At 39.3% G+C, this 25,883-nt stretch overlaps 1 protein-coding gene across 3 annotated transcripts in view; it reads right to left on the reverse strand.

Moving 5' to 3' along the window:
* The window catches only part of CPEB3 (cytoplasmic polyadenylation element binding protein 3), an 81,258-nt gene extending 63,244 nt beyond the window's left edge, over positions 1-18,014 (reverse strand). For 2 of the 3 annotated variants that reach the window (XM_072424362.1, XM_072424360.1), the window contains exon 1: positions 8,968-9,103. The gene's annotated coding sequence lies outside the window, so the exon portion shown is untranslated. Of the gene's footprint in view, positions 1-8,967; positions 9,104-17,939 lie in introns of those variants that run through there. The other variant, XM_072424361.1, reaches the window with a different exon arrangement.
* Between the last annotated feature and the right edge of the window lie 7,869 nt (positions 18,015-25,883).

The following is a 25,883-nucleotide window of genomic DNA, read 5'->3' on the forward strand; positions in this document are numbered from 1 at the left end:
TCCATTGAAAGTTAAAAAACTGTGCTTCTCACCACCTAGTGTGTCACTCATTTCTAAAAATAATGGCAAGTGCATAAACCAATTACCCTGCTATATTTTTTTAAACAATTGAGAAACTCCTAGCAAATTTTTGAAACAAAATCAACAGCCTAGATTCCCAAAAATATCAGTCAGTGGAATTTTTGGACCCACAGTGTTCTGCTACAGGCCCACCTGCATTCCCACATTCTCTCATTTAAGTGAATTGAAGCAGTGGGGAACAATTTTGTGCACATAGCTTTAGTGGAACACAAGCATAGTTCCAGAAAATTAGCAGGTTGCATTTGGGTGCAAAATTGCTTTTGGCTACAACCGACTCAGGTAATATCAACATTTGTAAAGTGAATTTACAAAGTTACCTCCAAGGTTTTTATTCCTTAAAAAGCTGCTCTCTCCTAGCTGGAGTTATCCATGATGCCTTATCTTTTGTCTATTAAAATGTAGTTACAATTCATATAATGGCATTCAATGGTTGGCTTCATTCATAAACAATCACCCATCCTTTGGGATATGTTGACATGTCAATCCATTATTTTTAAGATTTTTTTTTTTACTTTACATAGATTTAATACCTTATACAATGTAGTGATTAGAGAAAAAGGAATATACAACAGACAAGATCAGGCCAATGACCTCTTACAATATGATGGATGCTTTCAGCTGGTGTGATTTCTCAAGCTACTAGAGTAAGGAAAGGTCAGAAATGCTGCAATTTTCTTAATTGAAAATTCTTTAGTGTTTTGCCCATGCTGGGCTACAAAAACAAGGTCAGCTCTGTGTGGGCTGTCAGGGAAATATTCCCTTCATCACATGTGAGTATGGGAGACCAATTATTTCCGAGAACTGTCACATTTATATGTGGAAGAGGAAAAACCATTCCCATTTTAGTGTGCAATTGTAGCCGGCTTTGCCGATAACTGGATAGTGAACCGATAAAAGCGATAATGAATGGCAATTTCTGGGATGCAAACCTTTTGCAGAGTGAGGATTAGGAAAGTTATAAACAATTTTCCATTATTCTCTAACTTGAATGCAGGCTTTAATTTGAATCCGTGGTCTACAACTTATGATCTTTTTAGATCATGTCTGATGAAAAAAAATCTTAAGATCTGCTGTATGAAGACTGCTATTTGAGCCAATATGAAGACTTAGCTAGTAGCAAAATGTTCTCATATTGGAACACAAATTCCCAAAGACATTGTTACCAATGAGTGAAAAGTCATTAGGCACTAGCATAGTGATTGATGAGTTCTAGCTGACCCCTCACTAAACAGAGTTATAATATACACAAGCATCTATTCATTAGGCATTGAAAAGAACAGAAATCAAGCCTTGGATGCTTTCAATAGGCTAAAATCTGATTGGTTGGTGAGGGCTAGTGACCTTTTAAGAACTATCATTGTTCTTTCACATGCAATACTGAATAATGCAGGGCTACCCAAAGATGTAAGACTGTATGAATAGGATAGAATCTTCACTATAGAAAAATAATCAAATAGTGGGTAATATCAAAATTAAGTCATGGTTTTGGAGTTTGTATACCCCCCCCCCTTAGCTTAATTGGCGCCCCCCAAATTTGCCTTGGACTGTGTTAATGACTATGTTAGAGACATTAGATTGTGAGCCCCTCTGAGGGACAATAAGTGACAAGACTATGGACTATTTGTAAAACACTGCTGCGTAATATGTCATTGCACACGGCCAAGGCAACAAAGTAGTGGCTCAAGAAGAAGCACATGAAGGTCCTGGAGTGGCCTAGCCATTCTCCAGACCTTAATCCCATAGAATATCTGTGGAGGGAGCTGAAGGTTTGAATTGCAAACATCAGCCTCAAAACCTTACTGACTTGGAGAGGATCTGCAAAGAGGAGTGGGACAAAATCCCTCTTGAGATGTGTGCAAACCTGGTGGCCAACTACAAGAAACGTCTGACCTCTGATTGCCAACAAGGGGTTTGCCACCAAGTACCAAGTCATCTTTTGCGAAGGTATCAAATACTTATTTCACTTATTACAATGCACATCAAGCTATGACTTTTGGGCACTAGGTTTTTGAGGGTTCTTTTGTTGTTATTCTGTCTCTCACACCTACAATAAACCTACCACTACAATTATAGACTGGTCATTTCTTTATAAGAGGGCAAACGTACAAAATCAGCAGGGGATCAAATACTTCTTTCCCTAACTGTATATAAATAAGTCTATGGGTGGAGCAAATGCACATGTGTACTGTATACAACTATGGAACAAAGAGAAGCAAAAAGTTATTCGTTTTGAAAAACAGCTCTACAAAACATCTTTGTATGATCTTCCCTAAAGTCATATGCAATGGAAGATTTTGATTGATTAGACAACTATCATTGATCAAACAGATCGAAATAATATTCAGAATGTTGATCCAGAATTGATAAAGTTTTCTTACTTATTACACACCACTCAGGTATTCAATCAACTATATTGGTAAAATCAATCATAACTCAGATGGTAAATCGAATATTTGTAGTCAATCGCAAGAAACCGGATGTAATTGCAATTGTAATATTGACTGAAAATAACAATAGGAGGAAATCAGAGAAATCACATTGTGTAATTCCCAGCATTACAGGAACAGTCATCTGAAAATAGCATGTTTCCTTACACATCTATGTGCTCTCTATGAGTAGTCTCTGTGACTGCCCCGCAGATTTCTGCAACCAGGAAAAGAAATATGGAGAAATCTTACCAGGAGGAGGATCAGCAATGACATCATGAAAGAAATTCTAACCCTTCCCTATTCTATTTTCAAGGTGTTTTATTGTTGAAATTCTATTTTAAGATCAAACTCCGACTGAAAGTCATCAGACATTGCTGACAGCTCTGACATCACCACCATAATATCTAATAAACGTCATTATACCAACACCTGACATACCTTTCACATCAAAAATTCCCAAGAGATAAGTCCTGTGCATTAGGATCCTCTAAAAACAGAATCTTTCACAAGAATATATAGCATAGACTAATATAGGAATAGGAGCTACAACATGGTATATAATGGGGTCCCAATGGATTCCAAGAGGTACTGGGGAAGTCAAATTTACATTTATATTTCTGATTTTACTACTGGGGGGGGGGGGGATCCCCTGGAAATCTGCATGTATTAGATGTGAGCCAACTACTGTAGTCATTTATCCATCCTCCATTCAATCTGTATGACTATCCTGGGTTAGTTCTCATAAAAGACTACAAGCGTATTTTTTTAACCATTGGAAACTGATGTCTTCCAACCACACGTGTGTATTGGGCCATTCACGTGTGTAGAAAAATATGCTTACACTTTATAAAAAAAAATTATGAATTATCTATATCAATAATTGCAGCAAGAGACATCCACTACCAGTAGAAGTTTTTAGATCTGCTGTTTGAATTCTGAATTTTGCTTTCCCTGCTGCTAAAGGGCATTTCACCTAACAGACAGAGTAAGCTAATTTTGTGATGTCATTGGCAAATGAACAAACTTCAGATATATATTCCCTCTCCAGTGCAGGCACTCTCATCCAGGGTTCTGTGAAATCCCAGGGTTCCTCCAGCGCTTGTCAGAGGTTCCACAAAGTGTGGCTGACTGACCTCCCAATTGATAATGCCTGTAAAGTTCTGTAGCCAACACCACATGGTAGAACCAGCAACATTATTGCTAATGATGTGTTTAGTTGTCTAAAAGGGTGGTATTTTAGTCACCACTGTAAAAGGGGCATTCTTTCTACTGGCTACAATTTAAGGGGTCCTCTCCTATTGTGTCAGGCTTCCCCCACCTCCTAGATTGTAAGCTCTTTGGGGCAGGGTCCTCTCCTCCTCCTGTGTCACTGTCTGTATCTGTCTGTCATTTGCAACCCCTATTTAATGCACAGCGATGCGTAATATTTTGTCGCTATATAAATCCTGTTTAAAAATAATAATAAAAAGGGTCAACTTTTCACTGACCCATAATAAAATGGTTTTATACCAGAGGTTTCCCCTGGACCTGAAAATTATTTTATGGATTTCTCAGGGGAAAAAAGGTTGTGAAAAGCTGAAAGAAATATAAAGCAGCCAGACGGCTCCTAACACAGCAACATTATGCCTGTTTGAAACATGAATGATCCTTTTCTGTGAAAATAAACAAATAATACACACTAGTAAAAAGTCTGACAGAGTTACAATCTACAGTGGACACTACAGTACCAAAAGACTTACTGGTAACCTTACTGTACCACAAAGAAGAAGACCCAACTGTCAACCAACAAACTGCAAAAACAAATTTTGTAGAAGTCAAACATATATTAAAATCTTGTAAATGAAAATTAACAATCATTCTTAAGTCACATGTGAAGTTTCTTATAAGTCTGGGCATTTTGCTGCATTACTCACTGCACTGTGTGTGACCCACATATCTGAGCTTCCATATAAAACATACATTTTCTGAATTTTAGCTTGAAAAAAGTTGCCATATATCATGAGACACCAGCAATTTATTCATGCACATAGAAATGACTGAGGGTTTCACTTTAACCTTTAGGTCTGTACTTTTCCATATGTTTTTAACTGCAGAATAATTGGAAGCAGTATGCCTCTGAAAAAAGAATTGCTGGCCTACGTTACAACACCACAAAGCCACATTTCTTCAAATCACCAAGAATATAGTAAGGAATTCAAAGATAGCAGACCATGCATAACTTCTAGCATTATAATCCTAGATGACTACTCATTCTCCGCCAATCCATTAGGGAAAAGACCACAACTTTTATCTAGTAGTAGAAATATAGCTGCTCTACATTCACACAATGTTTTGCAACCCTTTTTTACCAAGATGAAAAGATACGGAACAGGGAAGTCTGCACTGACTGCTACGACTATTTTCCTTATTTGTTTGCATCTCTAAAGGGTGGTGGTGGTTGAATAGTAAGCAATGGAAATTGTGCTACACAGGAAGGGAATTGCTCATCACTACATCCTTAATTTCTGCTGTCATCTTCTCATTTCAATAGCACATATATAAAACTGTACAGTAAACTTCTTTCAGCAGCCTTGTAACTAAATCAGGTACAAGGATGGCAATATAATGTCTCACCTATACATAGTTCTGGTACCAGTTTGAGTTACTGACATGCTACTCTACTGTAGGACCCAATAATTAGTGTACATATTTGTGTATCACAAGTCACCCTATTGCATTATTTATCAATGAGCATGTAGAAAATTGGCTCCAGAACTGGAAAGGAGAGAAGTAGGACACGAGCCAAGTAATCTGAAAAACAGCCTCCCATCACACCTCACCATAAGGACGATTATATACAGAGCTGATGTATATTATGTGCACAAAAATGCTGGCACCAGAAATGGATTCCAGAAAATATTCAGGACAAGAGAATGTCTCATCACACCTAATCGTAAGGAAAATTCTGTGAGTAGCAATTGTGTTTTAATAGTCATTTTCTTACTTTCCAAATCGTAGGGGAGATCAGATATTTAAAGTGGAACAAAAGTGCCACATTTTAAAAATTTGGATCAGGCAGGGCATTACAGAAAGGGAAAGTGATGATCTTTCTTTAAAAAACATTCTTACCTACCTGATCCCTCCATGTAATGGTAAAACACAGACTGAATACCTGGCAATCCTAGCTTCCCCTAAGCTTGCCGAGACTGATTGAACTCCCAAGCACCAACGATGGAAAAGGGACAGGTGAGTATGGTGGAGTTTAGTTACTTGGGATAATAAAATGGAGCTTGTCTAGCTTCTAAGATGCTAAATGGAAGAAACCCTAAGTGTAAAGCTAGGTACACACTTCCAATAATTATGGTTAGAAAGCGAACGATTACGACTGATCAACGGTTATGCACGATTACATTTGAACGATCATATTGTGCACAATTCTGTACATGCTGTAATGATACGATCTTTCAAATATAATCCACCAATAATGTACAGACGCTAGATACAATGGTTTGAACAATGCAGGGAGTGACATGTACAGGAGAAAGTGTATTGCAGGATCACTGAACGCCTGTACACACGATAGAGAACGATCATCGGCCAATCAGATCCGCCGTGATGGTCGTTCATTTACAACGACAATCCTCATTCGTCGGCGTTGTTTGTCACCTTTTTTGTGAACGATTTTTGGCCGATGGGTCATTCGTCTCCAACTATAATTATTGGAAGTGTGTATGCAGCTTAACAGAAGTAATTTTTTGTGTTTTGTATAGAGAAAAGTTAAAGCGTACCTAAACTCAGAATTTTCACTTTACATAAAAGGACAGACAACCCTTTTTTGTAAGGTAAAAATTTTTGTTTGTGTTTTTTTTTTTTAAGTGCAACGCTCTTTTTTTTTTTTTTAGGAAAAAAAGGGTAGAACACCACCTCCTTAATTCTCAATCGCCTAGGCGCTGGAAAGGGCATGCGCAGAAGGAGCCCTTTCACCAAAAGGGAAAGAAATTGCCGGTCTCACACATGCGCAGTGTGTTTTTTCCCCATCTACGTCACCTGATCCTCGCACCTGCATAGTTTTTGGGTTTACTTTCTTTTTAAGGGCCGCTTCAGACTTGCAGCTGATGGCAGCATTCTACTGCAGGCTCAATCGCAATCTCAACCACTCGCAAGCAGCTAAATGGGAGCGGTTGGGAACCATTTTGTTCATGCCTAGAAGCTGTAGTGTATAGTGGCACACGGTTCTTGAAAGTGATAAGTCTCCTAAGCGCATGCGGTTGCTTTTTCTTCTCTTGAGGAAGAACCCCAACTGCAAGGGGCCACAGCAACTCTGACAGGTTTGATTCCCCTACCTAAGAGTAGATTTTCCCCCATTTCAAGTTGTCTCAGAAACAGGAAGCAAGACTAAAACTTCCTAACAAATATACAAACATCAGCAAAAACCTTACGCTCCAATGACTCACAAAATTAAAATTGTTCTTTAAGTTTAGTGTGTACTAAAGCTGTAGTCTTGAGGATTTTTCTATCTCACCGGAAAGGGAGTGACGGCTAGTGGAATTTTAATATCAACAAGAAAACAAAATAGGGCAATTGCTTAATATAGCAAATCAGGTTTCAAACTGCATTCTTCATCTTGCTCTGGGATGACATAGGTAAGGACTGGCTCCTCAGAGCAGCATCTGTTTTGTAAATAATTCCTTCTTGTTCTTCTTAACAACTGGTTACCAGTTTGCTGAAATCTAAATGATACACTAACGACCTTATTCAAGTTCAGCAGCTTTTAGCTAACCAATCAGAATTCTTGTTGAACTGGTCTGCCTTTAGCACAGTTATTTCTGATTAGTTGCTTTATTTATCAACAATCTTCACTAAGTAAATCCAGATTTGTCCACAGCGACCTGACATGAACTGACAGGCTGCGTGTCCCAGCAAACCGCTTCAATTTTCAAATCTAATTGTGCAGATAACAGGTACACTTTAAAGACCAAGGTTTTTACAGTGTGCTGAATACCCACAAACCTCATCGACAAAAGGATATTAAAGGGTCTATTCCTAAATCAGTCAACCTGATATTCACTGAAACATTGCCTGGTTAAGAACCTTCTAGATCTATGTGTTTTAATGACAAGAATTGCTTCTCCACTAGGGAATGTTTCAGTGAATAACAGAATCACTGCTTTATAAAAAGAAAAATGTGATATTTACATCTTTGTTGTACATATATTTCAAAAGATAAGAACATAAAGGGGAAAGTAATTAGTCCTCAGTTTGGACAAGGCAACCTGATCTGTCAATGCTACTCTTGGCAGCGGACGACGTGTGCTAATCTGCAGGACTTGGGTGGCATTAGCTCGGCGTTTGGTAGGACATGAAGGGCATCCAGCTGATGAAGCCAGGGACTGAGTCCTGTGGATCTGCAAAGAGACAGAGCACACAGGAAGATCCTCTGACATCTCCATGCTGCAGTATAACACTGCAGCAAACCAGGATCAGCTGCCTCGGTGCTGGCACAATATACACAATACCCTGAGGCCCCACAAAGCCTCCATGAGTTCAGGATGACAAAGTCCTGCCTAATGAACTCTCACACATTTACCAGAGCTTGCTATTCATCTAACCTTTGAAATAACCCTGTTATGCTGGCAGATATGCAAATCGCTGCATTGTCACCTGTTATTATGAAATATTTTGACAGTGACAACACAGTCAGCAGGCACAATGTTTATACACAGAGCTACACCACGTCATTAAACAGCTCAGGAAGGAAAAAGGATTTGGATTTATTATTTTTTTGTTTTTACAAAATAGAAACAATTATGGCATTCCTGTGGAATGTTAAAGCATGCAGGAGTATACACTGAATACAACATTCCATGACTTAAAATAACCTTAGCCCCAAGAGTTTTCCATTCACATTATTCATGGCTAACTATGTATGCAATGAGAGGAAGCTTGCATACTTGTTTCATAGGGTGTAGTCTCATCAGTCAATAACAAAACCCAACCTGGAGATGTAAAGGAGCAATAAAAAAAAAAACATTTGCACCACTGAATAAAACCTGGTCTTTTCATATGTTATAACAAATATAATGCAGTTTTCACAATGTCCTATTGATGGGTTTGATCCCTGGCTCTGACAGATCACTTTGCACAGCTAATGGGAAATTTCCTGGAACAATAAACAGCAAGTGGACAGCCCAGCACAGCAAGCAGTGGTCAATATGTAATCAACGACTTCATTATCTCCCAGCACAAACTCGCCTTGCTCAAGGTCAAGCCCCACAATTCATCAGTCACAGCAGCCTGCTTGGGATTACAACCGGACGACTGGTAACTTTTATATAAAGACGACCGATCTAGAATGATCACCTGTGCCCAGCATGATGCAGATGACCAGTAATAGATTACCCACTGATACCATCTAATGTATTGTCGGTGCAAATTGATTTTCCACATGCATTAGATTGCGGTGATAGGTTATAGTTACCTTTTTGTGACCACTTTTAAAGATCGATAAAAGAATGCAATGTGTCCTTCTTTCGCTTTGCTACTGCTGGCGAACGACCGATCGCCAAGAGCACTTTGACAACTGGAGGGTGAGTGCGCATGTGCACGCACAGACACCTGGGGAGTGTAGTGTATGCGGGAGCGAGCGCATGACAGCCACGGCATGTTTCCAGAACTGCAGCAAAACGGCCCCGCCCACTTCACATCAGCTGATCCATTGCGCAACCAGCACTTGTGCGGAGCAGGCTGGAGATATGCGGAGTGGGGAAACAATGACCCGTTCACATAGCCATCAATATCACCGGGCAAGGGAAGGAGGTATATCATGAAAAACACTCTACAGCTATATATATATAAAGTAATAATACTCCCTTCATGACATCAGGACCTGATTCCTGTTCTGTATGATCAGCATAGCATTATAAAACACACTCCAAATGATGCTGTAATACCAATACACAGGAGACATCTCTGGTTATTATATGCATTGTCTTATCATATGCCTGACAAAACTAAGATATTAAGAAAATAAACTCCAACTCAATGTTTTCTCCAACGCAATGATTTCTATCTGCTAATCCCACATTAATGCATGGTTGTCATATTGGACATGGCATAGCAGGGTTATCTGGGTATATATAGACACCAGATGGGAGTTGTATGGTCTGATGACCTCCGCTTGTCACAGCCATTGTGATCTGATTGTCCAGTAGCATTACCAACACCTCTGTAATGTCATGACATGCCAAACCGGATCTACATTGTTTGCATAGGCCCAGGCATTGCTTTGCTTTGGTACATATAGGAAGGACAAACAAGTATCCTAAGCCTTCCTACATAACAACAGATGGTGGATTGTTGGATGTTCCATGTTTTCCATATTGATTTTTTACAATGATATATTGGAAATTATTTTACCCTTTTCTTACAATCAATAGAATGTCAGACGTTCCACCTCTGTAATATAGAGCTCCTCCACTCACAATGTGTCACGGCTTTCTAACCAACAGAGAAACAACATTGATCAGAGATTTGACCTTCCCCCTCAGCTGCCATAAACACAGCCACAATGAGCCACCAGCCTAACACCTTTCCTAGCAAAGCATGGCCGCTAGCATGCTGGCTGTTCATTGGTTAAGGAAAGGTAAGTCTTGTTATAACATCAGGAAAGCAGGATGACCAGGGTCCCTCATGTTCACAGGGGACCATATGCCTTCAGTGTGGGTAAATACTTATAATTCTTCTGTACAAAATACTTTGTAAAGTCATGCAAACTGGCTCAACTCCAACATAAAGTAGCGCTATGGATTCTCAAACTACCACAGATACCTAATGATCCTGCCAGTGAAGTCCACCTAATGTAGCTTCCTGTGCTAGTGTGACAATGATGCTGCACTGCTCCTGAATTCAAAGCAGAATTGCCTCTTTCATATAGGCTGTGCCTATAGATGAATGAAGAAATGATGCCGGGGGCCATAGCTATCAGCATTGTCAGTTCTGATTCACAAGTATGTAGCTTGGAAATCTGGCCACATCTACTTCTGCTAGGACTGGGATACTGTCATGTCAACCTGAGTAACTGCCTAGGTCTCATCAGCTGCACGAGGGCCTGCCCAGGCTCAAACCAATGGATCTAACCAAATCAAATGTAATCTACAGAGTAACAGCAGGCACCAACTCCAGATTTCTAGGCATCTCCTGCTTCCTCTTATGTATCATGTGACCTCGCACATTACTTGTGACGGAGAGAATTCTGCTTTCCTGACAGACTCCTACACAGAAACCATCTCTGTTCAGTAAGTGGGAAAGAGGGAGAAGAATATGTACATTATAGAGCTTTCGGTAAGTGACCCTATAGCTTCCGTAGAGCTCCGCTAGGGACTTTACGCTACCCTAGCCTAGCAGTGCCCCACAACCCTCTCAAGTGCTCACAGTCCCATAGCCTATCAAGGTGTCCCCTCAGCCTCCCAAAGTGAGCACCAGCTTCCATAGAGACCCATGGAACTCTGCAGTCAGTCCGGGACCAGCAGCCCCATACAAAGCCCCATTTAACTTAAGGCAGAGCCCTTCCACCCACAGTGGCCATGCCTTGTTTGAGAGCCCCCCCAAGCCCTATCCAGAGTCCCTATAATCTTCCACTCACTGACTCCAATGTTGGGGTATTTTTTGTTTCTCCTACTGACTACTGATGCTAGGTTGTTCTTGTTCTTCCTCACCATCGCCACTGGTGAATATTTGCTTTCTACTTACCACTAACAATGGACACCTAGGCATTTTTTTTCCTATTGACCACTTAGGTGGGGGGAAATTTCCTCCTACTAACCACTAACAGCACAGGAAAACTTTCCTCTTCTGACCAATGTTGGGGTATATTTTTTAATTTTTTGTACAGTGTCCATATTTTTTGTGTTCCACCGACATTTTGCAAACCTATGTCTCTATTAGAGGGCAACAAGTTGCAATCCTGCTCACTGCTTCTTGGATTGGCAGCACAGCGTCTGTTGGTAAAACTCTTTTACTGTGATCTGCAGTGTCTGGGAGGGGGAACGTGTGAAGAATAAACAATGAAGGATTTAGATTAGTAACAGAAAGGTAAATGACATTTTTTGTTTATTTTTAGGCTTTATATACAGTTTAGACTGAGGAACCAAGGGGTTACATAGGGATCTAAGTATTGTAAATGTTACTTATCCAAAATAAATGAAAAAAGCTTCACCTGCAAAGAATAAAGTAAATTTTCACCTCTTCTAAGGCGTACGCTGCCAAATGCCACTTTACAGAAGAATAATTTAATTATCTGTGTCCCATGCTACACTGATTGGTGTCTCCTGTAGTAGTGTAGGGTTGACTAGCAGAACTGAACACGGTGCAGGAAACAAGAGAAATGGCACTGGAAGTGTTTCAGAAGGGACTCCAATAGCGGAATTGTTTTTATTAAGCACTTGACAGCTTTAAACACCTAAATATGTAATTGCAGACACTACAAGATGGTAGCATGGGCTTAAGCTACGTACACACTTCCAATTATTATCGTCGGAAAACGAACGACGAACGTTCCTGCACGATATATATGAACGATCGTATAGCACGGATCCTGCACATAGAGGTAACGACACGATCGTTCGTAGATATTGTACACACAATAGATACGATCGTTTAAGCGATAGAGGAACTATGTGCACGACAGGAAAGTGAACGGACGTTCGTTCATCACGCATGCTCTGACCATGGACGATCAACGAACGACCGTACACACGAACGATGTTCAACGATCGTCGCCCAATCCGATCCGCTGGTCCGGTCGTTCGTTTCCAACAATTTTCCTCGTTCGTCGGCGTCGTTGGTTACTTTTTTACGAACGATTTTTTGCCCAATCGATCGTTCGTCGTTCGATTGGAACGATAAAAATTGGAAGTGTGTACGCACCTTTAGTTTAGAAGATGTTTTACAAAACCTTGGCAAACTTGTGAGCATTATCTTGTGGGATAGGGAACAGGTGAGTACAGCTCAGGCTGGCTAGATGGGAGTACAGGAAAAGTTACACTTTAACATTTTTTTCAGAAAGTGAAGGACTAACAGTTGTCATAATAAAACACACTGGTAATGCAGTCTCTTTAAATTTTCTAAATAGGTAGAGTGAACGTCTACATAAAATACATGTTTTAATTATCCACCCCAGCAAGACTTCATATGCTATATATTAGCTAGTACATTAAAATGTTTGTCAAATATTAGGACATTTTTTGGCTAGGTTCACAGTGGAGGTGAGGTTGCTGTGCATTTACTGCTTCCCCATGCTAGGGAACCCCTGCATCTCCCTATAGCAGATCCATAGTGAATGAATAGTACTGCTCACTGCTGTCAGCTGTCAAATTTCCAGATAGTTCTTTCAGTCCTGTGGTGTGAGTATTTGAGCGCCTCGAAAGGTGCCAGCTCTGGAGAGATGTGCAGGGTCACTGGATCCTGACGCAGGTCTGAATCTGCCCTTAAAGGTAGTTACCCATGAGCAGCCGTACAATTTGTGTTCTGAAACTGATGTTAAGTCATACCATAACAATTAGTGACGCATTTCTGCAAATAGAAAATAAAAACATTCTCTCTGCTCTGCTTAAACTTTGTGCTTGCTAATATGCAAATAAAGCAACGGTGGGAATCCACTGCCATACCATATGGTATATTCATGTTGCTGGTAGATTGTGTTATACATTCTGGTAAATAGTTGCAACAGATATATGGTAATGGCTGCTGACAAGTGTCACCATGTGCCAGAGGCAGGGAAGGATGCTGTTAGTGGCAGGCTTATGAAACAACAATAGATATTATGAATGCCATAGCAACAACATGCAAAATTACCCATGGTAAAAATGTAAGGGATGTCTATTGACCTTGCAAACCTGTTATCTAAACATTCCAATATTAAATGCATAAAAAAGCTTCTTATTCGAATGAGTAAACCCATCCAAAAACAAACAGGAAGCAGAAAATTAATTTATAGGGAGTCAAAGCAGCAGTAGGGGAATCCTACATAGTTCACCGTTGGCTTTGTCATTCTCTATTCTAAAAGCAGTGCAAAGCAACGTCCTGTTCTGCTGATAAGTACTGATATAACAAAACTATTCCTATATCTTTCAGTGCAGAAACAGAAGGTGCTCTCCTCTATCTACAACAACCTTTAGAATATGGAGCAGAAGACATCTGTAAACAAGTATTATCTAGCTTCTGCCTAGACAGCCCTACTATCAATGACAAATGTAATATCAACATGCATTGTGCAGAAGAAGCATGGCTGTCTTGCCGATCATCTGGCTTCAATACTCTCCTACACCCTAGATGGGTACTGTATGTTGATCAAGAAATATTACAATTTAATCTACTCATAGTCCGCACAGTGGAGGAGCTTGACATTGAAGGAACTGACATTTTCAGAAGTAGAGGTCGGCACTGCTAGTCTTTTTTTTTCCTCATGAGGGCTATTTTTAATTGCTTTATTTGTTGCTGACATTCGGGAGAACATAGCCTATCATTTTATTGTAATAGCCATATAATGCTGGGTGAACTACAAGGTAAATGCATCCAACGGACAGGAAGTTATTTGTACATCATTTATATCTCTCCTCACACTGTCAGTGAACATTTCAGAAAGGTAATATGGAAAGAGGAATTATTAAAAACATCTATTTTTAGCATGCACATGCTGCACGATTAAATACCATGTACTAGTTCATTGAAACAATGGACAAACAGTTCACATCAACATTTGTTGGGCTGCTAAAGTCAATGTAGTCCCAACACATGGACAGGGCACAAAGCCTTATATTATAACTGTTCTTGCCGAGTTGGTCTGCGTGTGATTTTAAAACAAATAATATTCCAGACTGTGCTGTCTGGAGCAAAATATCCCCAAATGGTTTCCAATTTGTTTGGAAATCTCTTTCTAAGAAGGGCATGGGAATTACATGATCTTAGCCAGTCTCTGTGATAGAATGCAATTAAAAAACTGCAGGCAGGTAAGGTTATCTTATTGCATATAGAACGTTGCCTCACCTTTCTGCAACAAAGGACCTGCCTGGTCACATTTTTTTTATTTAGTCCCACTGACCATCAAGGAAGCTCAGCTGTAGGAGCTGTCATTGTAAACCTGTGGTTGCTGACTTAGTAGATTCAACATTGTCTGATTATAATGATTTGGACAAGCATGCACCCAGAGAGCAATCAGAACTCTTAAACTTAATAACATCTACATGTTATGATTCAGGGGCTCAAAAGTATCATAGTTACTGGATTAAAATGTCAGCTAAGCAACTGGCATTATTCAAAAGTCAGCAGGGGTAGCCTCTAATATTGGAAACATTTAGCTTTAAAGTAGCATGCTTAAGGTATACCAGTCCACATGTGTTCAGCATTCTGCAAGTCCTTCCCACAACGCCGGATTGGAAAATATTCTGCACTGCAACTCCTTCTTATTCTTGCACATTCCTTGTGGCCTAAAAAGGTGCCATCATAGTGATGGACCAAAGGACTTATGTCAGTTATTGAAAAAGACCTATAGGAAACTACACAGTGCTTAGCAGATGATTGTGTAAGCCAAATTATACTGATAAAACATAAAAAAATACAAATCAAAACAGTTTTCTTTTTAACTATTTATATTAAGGGTATTGAAAGAAAATACATTTTTAAGCATGCACATTCCCTAATATAAACATACGTGGGCAATATTATTCTTCTGAGGGTTTCCCTAAAATATTGACAAAAGCAGGGTTAGATCTGAACTGCAGTTATCTGCAGAGCAGCTTTCAGCTCAACACTTCCAGAGAAGATTAAATTGTGATGTCACTTGTGAACACATTCAGGTTTTTGGCTGAGGTCCACATTGGCCACGTGGCATATAGCTTACAGCACACAACAGATAAGACCTTTTAGTTCAGTGCACTGCCTTATATCAATTGTTTGTTTATGCAAGTCCTCTGCCATGGTTCATTTGGTTGTATGACGTTAGCTGTGAAGTACTAAGCTCAAGACTACAGAGGCTTTAACCCTCCAAGTACAATAAAGGCGTCACACATTCAAATAGAAAAAAAAATCTGAAAAATAAACCACAAGAAAACCAAAACAATAAAGTGTAAAGAAAACAGAATTTGGCAAACATACATAAATGTCCTGTTCTACGATTTGATAAGTTATCAATTAAATTTAAACTTTTTATGTTATTGTTGGAGGTTAATTAGGGCTCAGTTTATAAACAGGGGATATAACATTACCTCAAAAAATTTATTTGTGGGAATCAACTATTGCCATTAAAACATATGGACCTGGAATATTCCCACGAGGTAATGTTTGAGGGAATGTCAGATTCCCTGTTTTATAAATAGAGCCCCTAAAGTGGAACTAATATTCTATTTGCCATTTGTGGGAAATATACATCCTATTTACCCTGTTTCCCCGATGATAAGACACTGTCTTATTTTTTTTGGAAGTCCAATTATTTTCAGGGGGATGCCTTATTTACCCATGAAGACTACAGTACACAGTTATTGTTCATGTGCCATTCATGTCCACTTCTGATCAATCTGTGCCAATCATTGTCCCCTTCTGATCAATCATGTGCCATTCCTGTCTCCTGTGCAGTCCTGTCACTTCCTCTTCATGAAGAGGCGCGGCACACACGGAGGAACCACACACGGAGTCACCCACCGTACCACCCGATTCTGGTAAGTAATCGGTGGGTGGCTTATTTGCGGGGGGGGGGGGGGCTTATTTTTCATTTTTCCCTAAAAAGGGGGGGCTGTCTTATTTGATGGCCCTGCCTTATCATCAGGGAAACACGGTATAAGCACGATTTAACATAGGCAAAAATGAAAAGGTACCTTAAAAAGGAGAAGAATGTCACTTGGCTCCTTTGCCACGTTTTAGTTTTGGATAGTGACTGGCCAATCCACCATTTCCACAGGGAGAGAGGGGTGTTCACTCCCCTAATAACAGTTAGCCAATTGATCGCTTCACACTTGTATGGAAACTATTTGGTCCAGGTATTGTACACAGTGGGAAGCATTTTTATTGGCTGATAAAAGGTGAAAATGTGCTGCAGGGGAATTATGTGACTCTTGATTTGTCAGTGTCAAAGAATGTTCAATTTAAAAAAAAAACATTTAATCCTTAAATGTAATTAGTTGAATCATGAGAAATCTTGCTTCTAAATTTAGTAAATATTATATATGCATATGGGGGCAATATTTCCTTGTTGTGTGTGCAACCTTTTCCTACTGCTTAACAGTGCTACTCGCTGATTGCGCCATGATTTTACAAATTTCAGAAGTGCAAGACAGGGTCAGTCTAAAAGTCTGGCACTCTTAAGCAGCCTTCTCAACCATTGTAATATGAGGGAATCTTTAAAGTAACTTTCAAGTCTCACGGAACGCCTGCCAATGTTAATATTATGACCAATCAGATAAATACTCTTTACATTGTTGGCCAGTGGGAAGAATGCCACCCTCACATATACCCAAATATATACTGGTGTCAGTAATACCAGACCTAACAGGCACAAATTGCCTATTGCTTAAAAAACCCCTAGCAACCTTTGGAGGAACACTGGTGAGAAACACCGGCGTTGCATTTAGAATACATAAGGGTCTCAGTAGCACATTAGTATTTTCTATTTGGTTTATGGAGAAAGAACAAGCTGCGATAATACTCAAAATGATAATGCTAACAAGTGCTATACATATAAATATATAGATGCCATACAACCTTGTTTTTGAATGCAATCTACACAACACACAAACACACAGCTACACTCCACAATTACCAGTCACTTGAGATGAGCGACTATGCTATTCTTGGGTGGAAATCTGTGAAGCGATGAATTGAAGAACAATCAATAGGGAACAACCACTGTCGACTGGAGGAAAGCACACTGGGGTGCTACTTGATTGTCTTCCTCCCTCCATAAAACAAAATGCTGCTGCGTGTACAGCACTCATTCATTCATCTGTCACTAGAAATGATAATGAAAGACGGTTCCAGTGTCAATCCAAAAATTTGTATGAGGCTTTAAATAAGCGTGAACCTTACATGTTTTGATTAGGGGTGAAACTTATTTAAGTGCTTAGTCACATAAACTCACCCAGCAAAGCATGTATATTCCATGCAAAATGCAGGCACTTCCATTTTAAAAATAACAACATACGTTCCTTGACAGCTTTCAAACAATGTCTAATAAAATTACTGACACATTGCTTTTCCCGACCTTTCAAGAGCTTTAAAATAATAAAAAAAGTGCAGTGCAGTTAACCAATACATTAAACTATTATTTCATATTGCTTAACAGTTTTAAATATTCATTAAATTATATATGGTGCCTGAATGTTTTTTGATTGTAGGTAATCTACAAAAAAAAAAAAAGTAGCAGCTTTCCCTCTAACTGTTCTTGACTCTTCACTATGTCCTTACCATCAGAGCATCCAGGGAAATCAATAGTTAGACGCAATCAGCTGTCTGTGTAAGAAGATTCAGCTACTCAGCTTTTGAAGCAAGATACATTTTCTGCAAAGGTAAAAAATGAAATGCTAACAGTAAACCATAAATAAGAAATATTCATTTATATACATATTCAAGTAACATTTCATATTTACCTAACAAAAACTAAAAGAACATTTTGAAAAAAATATATTTTTAGCCCTGCTATCTGTACAGAAGGAGCTTTTTTTCAATGGGATGGAAAAAATGCCGATCCCTTGCATGCACAGTGAGATCAGCACTCTTTTCTTCCCCATCTACCACAGGCTACATCACCCGATCTTGCACCTGTGCAGTGCAGGGGGTGAGGTAGGCAGAAGAAAGAAGAAGGTGCTTCCTTCGAGGCACTGGGATGAAGGAGGATTCCAGGTCAATATGAGACCCAATCCAAGAAACCTCCAGAGGAAACGACGGATCTGCAAAAGTATAGGTGAGTTTTTTTAGTTTTCTGCTTTATTGGCTGATATCAGCATATCAAAATTATATTATTAAGATTAACAAGCAAACCTTACAATGTTTTAAGGAAGAAAAAGGGCACAACAGAACTAAACATAAATGAGAAAAAATATGTGAGCAGGCAGGTTTATTATTGCAGAAGGGGTAAGTGATGTCCTGCAAGAAAATAAACTTACCTGCCTTTTCGCAATCTTTTCTTCAATGTATGCTTAGTTGTGCATGCCAGGTATCCTGGCATTTGCCTGGCTATACATAATTACATAATAACCTGCACAGAAATTTACACATTTTTGTTACAATACAATTTTATTGAATATTCCAAAACAGACTGACATGAAAAGACAAAAAGATCACAGCTCTTTCAAATTTAAAGTGAATGAGGTAAAACAACCAACAAAGCAAAGACTGACACTGCAATTCAAGATTTATGTGGGAGTTCCCATTTAGTAGACACTACAATATAATAAAAAAACCGCCAACGTAGTTAGGCATTCAGATAAAACTACTTGTTAAATCATGGTCCAAAAAGAGCTGAAATACTGCTAGGAGGTTTTTGACCAGATGCAAACTGAGAATACTGTAGGATATGGAGCGAGTACAGGGCACTGCAATACAGAGAAAATGTAAACAATAGGGGCAGTTGGGAGATGTACTGTAGGTGCAAATACTGTTCCATTACACTAGAAATCCTACAATTAAGGGACTGGCCAGAATTTCTTGAGACACAGAGATTCCCAGATTCATACAACATTTACAAACAAAATTTAAATGGAAAAATTCAAAGTTAATTTTTCGTTAAATTGTGTAAATCTTGGAAAAATAATCTTTTAATGTGGGAAAGTAAATCTTGAAAATATTGTTAAGCAGACTCTCTAATGTTTGAACTAGTTGAACAGCTTTCCATTTTTGTTTAGCTTGATAAACAGCCTGGATAACAAAGGCTGAAACTTTAAATTTTTATTTTTTTATAGGGTTGTCCTTAAAGCTAATCTCTGGCCAGGGATCTACTCCCTCGAACATGTACTAACCCTAGCTAAATCCCAGTGGATTAAAAAAGACTCTAAATGCCAAATTCTTAAAGCGTATGATGTCCAGAGACTCAAGCTCTTTCAATTCTGGACTGCAGAATATGAATGTCCATCTTTAGGTGTCCAGAATGCTACATGGTAACACAGAAATTTCAGGCTTGGACTGGCCTTCGAAAAAGGCATTGCAAGGAATCATGTGAGGGGGAGTCAGCTAAGGACGTTACAGCAAGGGCAATGGGGATGAGAACGTTTGTCGTAAAATTGGCTTTAAAATATGTGCTTGCTTTTTATAAAATAATATGGATTAAACTGCTCTTTGAGGTTAACAGACTGGATTGGTTCGATTAAAAATAAAAAAGAAAGATATTCAATGCAGAAAGCATCCTAGGTTACAGTGTATGTAAATCATGTCATTTTTCTCTCTGTTATGTAACAGTCTTTGCTACTGCTTGTGAAACTGCAGCTGGTAAGATAGCGCTGTAAGGATCATGGGCAGCTTTCACAATGACAATCCACATATTGGCCAGCTGCAGAGAGGTAGAAACAAAAATAACTGTATGCCCATATCATTTCCTGTAGAGGCAATCAGTACCAGCCCATCACTAGAGCAAAGGTTCGCTATCCGGGTAAAATATAGGCCTAGCAAAAAGCTGACAACGTCCTTTAAAAGACAAGAAAGGAGATTATAATCGCATCTATGACGATTACCCTCCTGCAGCAAAATGTTTAAATCTGTGACATTGATGTCATACTCTTGTTCTTTCACAATACAGAAATGTGTAGCAAGCACTTCTAAAAGGCTCGGGATGCCAATTTCTTTGTCTCTATTGGGCCTCATACATGAACATTAAAATGATTTGCTTGCTCAGTGTTACCAACATCTGTTAAATGCCCCTGATGCCTAGGGCCAAATAAGTATAATTGGATGTGGTACTATATCGTGCCACCTCCATACCACATAAAAGTCAACCTCTCCTCACCACTCCCACAATATCTAGTAATACTCCTTTAGCCACACTGGAGAATGAGATCAGGCTCATCCAGGAGGCCATATGCAGTTATACCAACTCTAAATGTGATAAAGGGGTTACCTGCAGTATGTAAAGCAACAGGATGACTCTTTGCCCAGTAATAAATACATCACATGTTCGTTCAAAATCCAAATCACCATGAGTTAGCAGTGTACCGGAACACATTAAAATATATATATAAAGTACATGTGTGTTGTCTGCCACAGTAAAATGGGACTGGAGAGTAATATTGAGCTATACTATCCCACTCCTTGAACCCCAGCACTGGCCATTCAGGCTGTAAATCATGTAAATGGGCTAAAGAAAAGTGTGGGGCAATGCTCAGTGACAAGCTTTTCCTGTTAGAATGTCTCAGGATTAAGCTATGAAGATTTTACTACAGGTTTAGGTGCACACTGCCTGGTACCTGTAGTCATTTTATTTCTTGGTTTTAATGAGAGGAAAAAAAATTAGAAAACATGAATTCAATATACAGATACTGCAGTAAAGCTTACCTACCACTGAGGATTACCATAAATCAGCCATGCAGTTTCTTTGATTTAATATAAGCAAGTAATAATAAAAATAAATGTTTAAATATGATTTTTCAAATATATTGCTATTGTAAAGCAGACTTTGCATGCTCGCTTTGCTGACAGCCCCCTAGCCCCTATACAAAAACGTGACGAAAAATAAAGAAGATTTTTAAGAAAATAAAAGTTACTCAGTCTATGCCCACTTCCTGTAGATGCCAATGATACCACTGGCCGCCAGATCTTTCATCTTGGAAACCTGTTTGCTGGGCTTCCAGTAATAATGCAAACTAGATCCAATTCTCATGAAATTTCCAGCACCCAGCTTTTTCCCAAGAGAGCAGCAATGAGGTGCTGTGGTGTCACTATCACCACCAAGAAGCAGGCTAAGTATTCTGTTTTTTATTTTTATTCTCAAAAAACATTAATTTTGGTAACTTTGATTAGGTGTTTCTTATTTAGATGCTGGGGAGATGTAAAAGAAACACCATACAGAGAATAAATGCCTCTCATTATTAAAAGTTTTTGTTACATAAAGATTAGCATTAATTATAAAAAGTGAAAAAAAAGATGAAACTTCCTATTCAATGTATTCCTCCACCACACCGTAATCATCATTGATGACTTCAGAGGTCAGCACATAAGGAGAGAGTTTTAGTCACACCGTATACACTGGTAATATTTATTTAAATATGACAGAGACAAGTAGGAGTCAGGATTTTATAAAATACCTTTTTTGATTTATACACTTAAAATCTTTAAGTGTATCTGAATGATTTTACATTGTTTGGCATTTTTGTCAATCTCAAATACAGAGCTTGAGGTGGATGTACCAACAATAGGGAAAGTACATATCCAGCACTGCCCTGGAATTCACATTATTCCAATCTGCCTTTCCATAATAGTGAGGCTGATCAAAGTATGAGTGCAACCGGTCCCCTACCCTTGGTGGAGGAACGTGTGAGCACTATCATCACTTACAACTGACTGACAACCTGGACTCCTCCACCAACCAGCAAAATTACTATTATTATTATACCACCAAATGCTCGCTAATCAGAAAGGCTCACATAATTGTTAAGTAGATTTGCAGATTTTAATATCAGGAACAGAAGCAATCACAGTAGAGAGGCCCTGGTCTGAATCTTCATCTGAAGAGTCCATGTATGGAATGAAGCACAAATTGCCTCAAAGGAGGACCTCATGAACACCTTCATGCAAATTCATAGCGTGGATCTACACTTTGCGTGACCACAGCAAACCACAGTGTGTCCAGATTCCTAGAAAAGGTTCCATCTCCCAAACCAAAGTATTGGAGATGTGGTAAAGCCAGAGATCAGCAAAAGTTTAAGGACTTCTCCCCACTATGTGGTATGTGAATGGTGGCAAACTTGCAGTGAATTTTGTAATGCAAGAGCCAGCTTAAGAGCACCGTGCAAACAAGAGAGTTGTTTCTTGGGCATTAAAGGAAGACAAATCTTTCAGTGGCCATATCTTAGCATCCCTGTCACTGTAAAGCCACTCCAGCATAATTTCCTTTCCTTAACCTGTTTATTACTGGACGCTTTTATTCATGTTCCCATATTCTGCTCACACAGGTCTTTATCTTGATGTTCAAGGGTAGGGCTCTAAACCCTAAGGGCTGACTCGAACACAACTAGACCCGACAAGACTAAACTGAAATAGAAGCACCTCCAGTTTTCATTATGTCACCTTTAATGTCTTGTAAAAAAACAATGGGAGGCTCCTGTATAAAACCAGTGCCAAACATGCTCACTGTTTTCCTTTGCCTGTTAAAATATATAATATATAAATGGGTTAGGTTGCCCATCACAGTGACAGGAGTCCAAGATAACTACAACAAACCTTTTAGCACCAGTTTAAAATCAAAATCTCCCTTTCTGTGGTTCCACAAACTCTACAGAATATGAAAACTGCTGGACTGGGGAGCTGTACTCTAACTATAACTATTTATATAGAAAAAGTGTCAGTTAAACGTGAAGTTTCATCTCTCCCTTATAAAATTGACCACTGTGTTTCTCTTTACAATGCAAGGACGATCATAGTGGGTGGGAAGGGTCCAGGAGGTCCCTGTATATAGCTCCCAACATCACAACACCCACTTTAGTACTCCTCTCAAAAGCTCCCAAACCTGATGCAAGCAGTTAACTGGCCTTTTGAATATGAGGGGGAAATAGGACAGGCTCAATATAACTCGATGCAGCTTCCAATGCATAGTATGACCACAATGTGCACTGTAAGGAGTTTAATTAAAGGAGATAAGGCACACTGAATATATGATATAAAAAGAAATATGGGAGCTGCTATAGGCAGGAGGAAAATAAGTTACTTGAAAGTAAATGTGCAGCCAGGCTATTAATACTCAAATAATTACATATTATCTAACAGACAGAAATAAATGAAATATTGAATAGTTTACAAAGTCTCAGAAACTTATTTGGTTTATACCAAAATCTAAACAGTATGTGGCCCCAACCTAGCATAGTTGGTAATTGTTTTGTAATTCAGAGCTATCTTGGGTAGGGCTGATAGGACTCCTTGTGTTGCAGTTCAGCAAAAGAACTGAAATTTATAAACTTGCTGGATTTTGGCAAAATTAACAGGTATTTTATGCACTCTTTGAATCTCCCATATTCAATATGAGCCAGGCAACACCCTGGGCTAAATCCCCCACCTGTTGGCACCTTGCAGAGGGGCAGCGGAAGGCCAGGTACTGGGTCGCTCTCTGCATTGCAGCACCTTGGTATGGAAATCAAGCAGATATTGTCAGTAAGGGTGAACTCTGCACAAGAATACAAACATGATCTTGGCCTGATGTCACTAGAAGAAGAGAGCAGTGCTGGGGCCACTGAGCCTCAATGTTGGGGAGCTTGAAGGTAGTTAGATGGGTTCAACTACACTGCTACTGACCACCAGTGAGGAGGGTTTAAGTAGCACTGGCACCAATAACAAATTACTTTTTTTTTATTTCATTGAGGTCACTGACAAAAATGTTATAAAATTACAGTACAGCAGGATTGAAATTTTCAGGGTTTTTTGTATTTTCACTGGGTTACTGGGTTGAATAGGCAGCCCAGTTCTATGCAATGCACTCCAGTGGATAAAAAAGCTGATATCATTCAGCCCTCTGAAAATTTAAGACCTACACATTGGGCTTTCTATCATTTTAAAATTAACCACCACTGCTTTAAACAGATACACATTAAGTGGTGTACTTATCTGACCAATGAGGAGCAAAAGAAAGGAAACTTTGCTTTTATGGCTTACACAGCGCTTTATACATTTGAACTACCTAGTGCAGGGTTCTCCCCAGCCCCTTATTTTTAGTAACCACTCAGCTGTTTTTAGGTGCTTGTTGAAAAGTTACAATACAGGGGCCACCACCCGCCTATAGCTTGTTCCCATCCAGCTTAAAAATATTCTGGGGAAAATACTGTAGTGAATTACAGACCTAGAACAGCCATGGATGATCTATGTCAGAGACTGGGAATGTTTTAAAGCTAGAAACAGCCAGACAACTGGCATTTTTAAAAAAAAAGTCAATCTGATTGTACAGATTCTCTCTGACAAGCTTTAAATGACCTCTAATGCTAGTTTTCTGAGCAGTTTACTCTTCTACTGCTTTTATTTCTTCCTGAGTTCTTCATGATGTCACCCAATCTCACACTGAGCATGTACAAGATTGGGTGGCGTTTTCCTCCAAATGTACATAAATGAGGGCCAATGTCACTCTACCCATGTGTGAGAATTTACACATGTGCAAAGCCTCTGATGACGCAGTGTCTGATCTCGGGCATGCGCAGAAGGAACAGCCTGCAGGGCTTTAAGGAAGCTGCAGCTTTCCCCTTCGGTCTTTGGAGTGGTTGGAGCAGTACAGATAGAAGGGGCAGGAAATTAAAAACAAACAAAATTAAACAGAAAAGTATCTTTCATATGGAAAGTTACTTTTTTACATAATGATTACACTCAGTTTTAAAGGGAACGACACCCAATGTCCAGCCTGTGGCAGAAAGAAGACTGAAAATGGGACGGTGCGAGACCCACTGGGATCCAGGACTTTACACCTATGTCTTTTTTTTTTTTTTATAAAAGTTTTGTTTTAATAGAAACACAAAGCAGGAGCTCAGAAAAGAGCAGCACATGGACTGAACTTCAAGCTTATAGCAAAAAAAAAACTAAATGTACAGATCAAACACTTAAGCTAGGTACACACTTCCAATAATTATCGTTAGAAAACGAACGATTATCACCGATCAAAGATTATGCAGGACTATTTTGAACAACCGTATTGTGCACAATTCTGTACATGCTGTAATGATATGATCGTTCAAATATAATCCATCAATAGTGTACACGCGCTAGATAGGATCTTTTGAGCAATGCAGGAAGTGACATGTAAAGGAGAAAGTGTATTGCAGAAACATGCACAATCACTGAACGACTGTACACACAATAGATAGCGAACGAGCGTCGGCCAATCAGATCCGCCGTGATGGTCGTTCATTTCCAACGACAATCCTTATTTGTCGGCGTCGTTGGTCACCTTTTTTGTGAATGATTTTCGGACGATCGGTCGTTCTTTTGCAGTGATAATTTTTGGAAGTGTGTGTGTGTACGCAGCTTTACACTACATGGGAGCTCCAAACGAACTGTATTTCTGTCATCCCAATCATGGAATCTTTAACAGCTCTGCCTGGCAGGGGGGAAAGGCTTGTTTTTTTTTCTGTTGAGGCTACATTTTACACCTCCTAAAACTGTGATGGAATAGTGAAAAGAGAAGAAGCAAGGATCATTTCTCATTTCCCTTCTCCAATGAACATGCTCCTATTT

The sequence above is a fragment of the Pyxicephalus adspersus genome, chromosome 10, assembly GCF_032062135.1.
Source record: "Pyxicephalus adspersus chromosome 10, UCB_Pads_2.0, whole genome shotgun sequence".
NCBI lineage: Eukaryota > Metazoa > Chordata > Amphibia > Anura > Pyxicephalidae > Pyxicephalus > Pyxicephalus adspersus.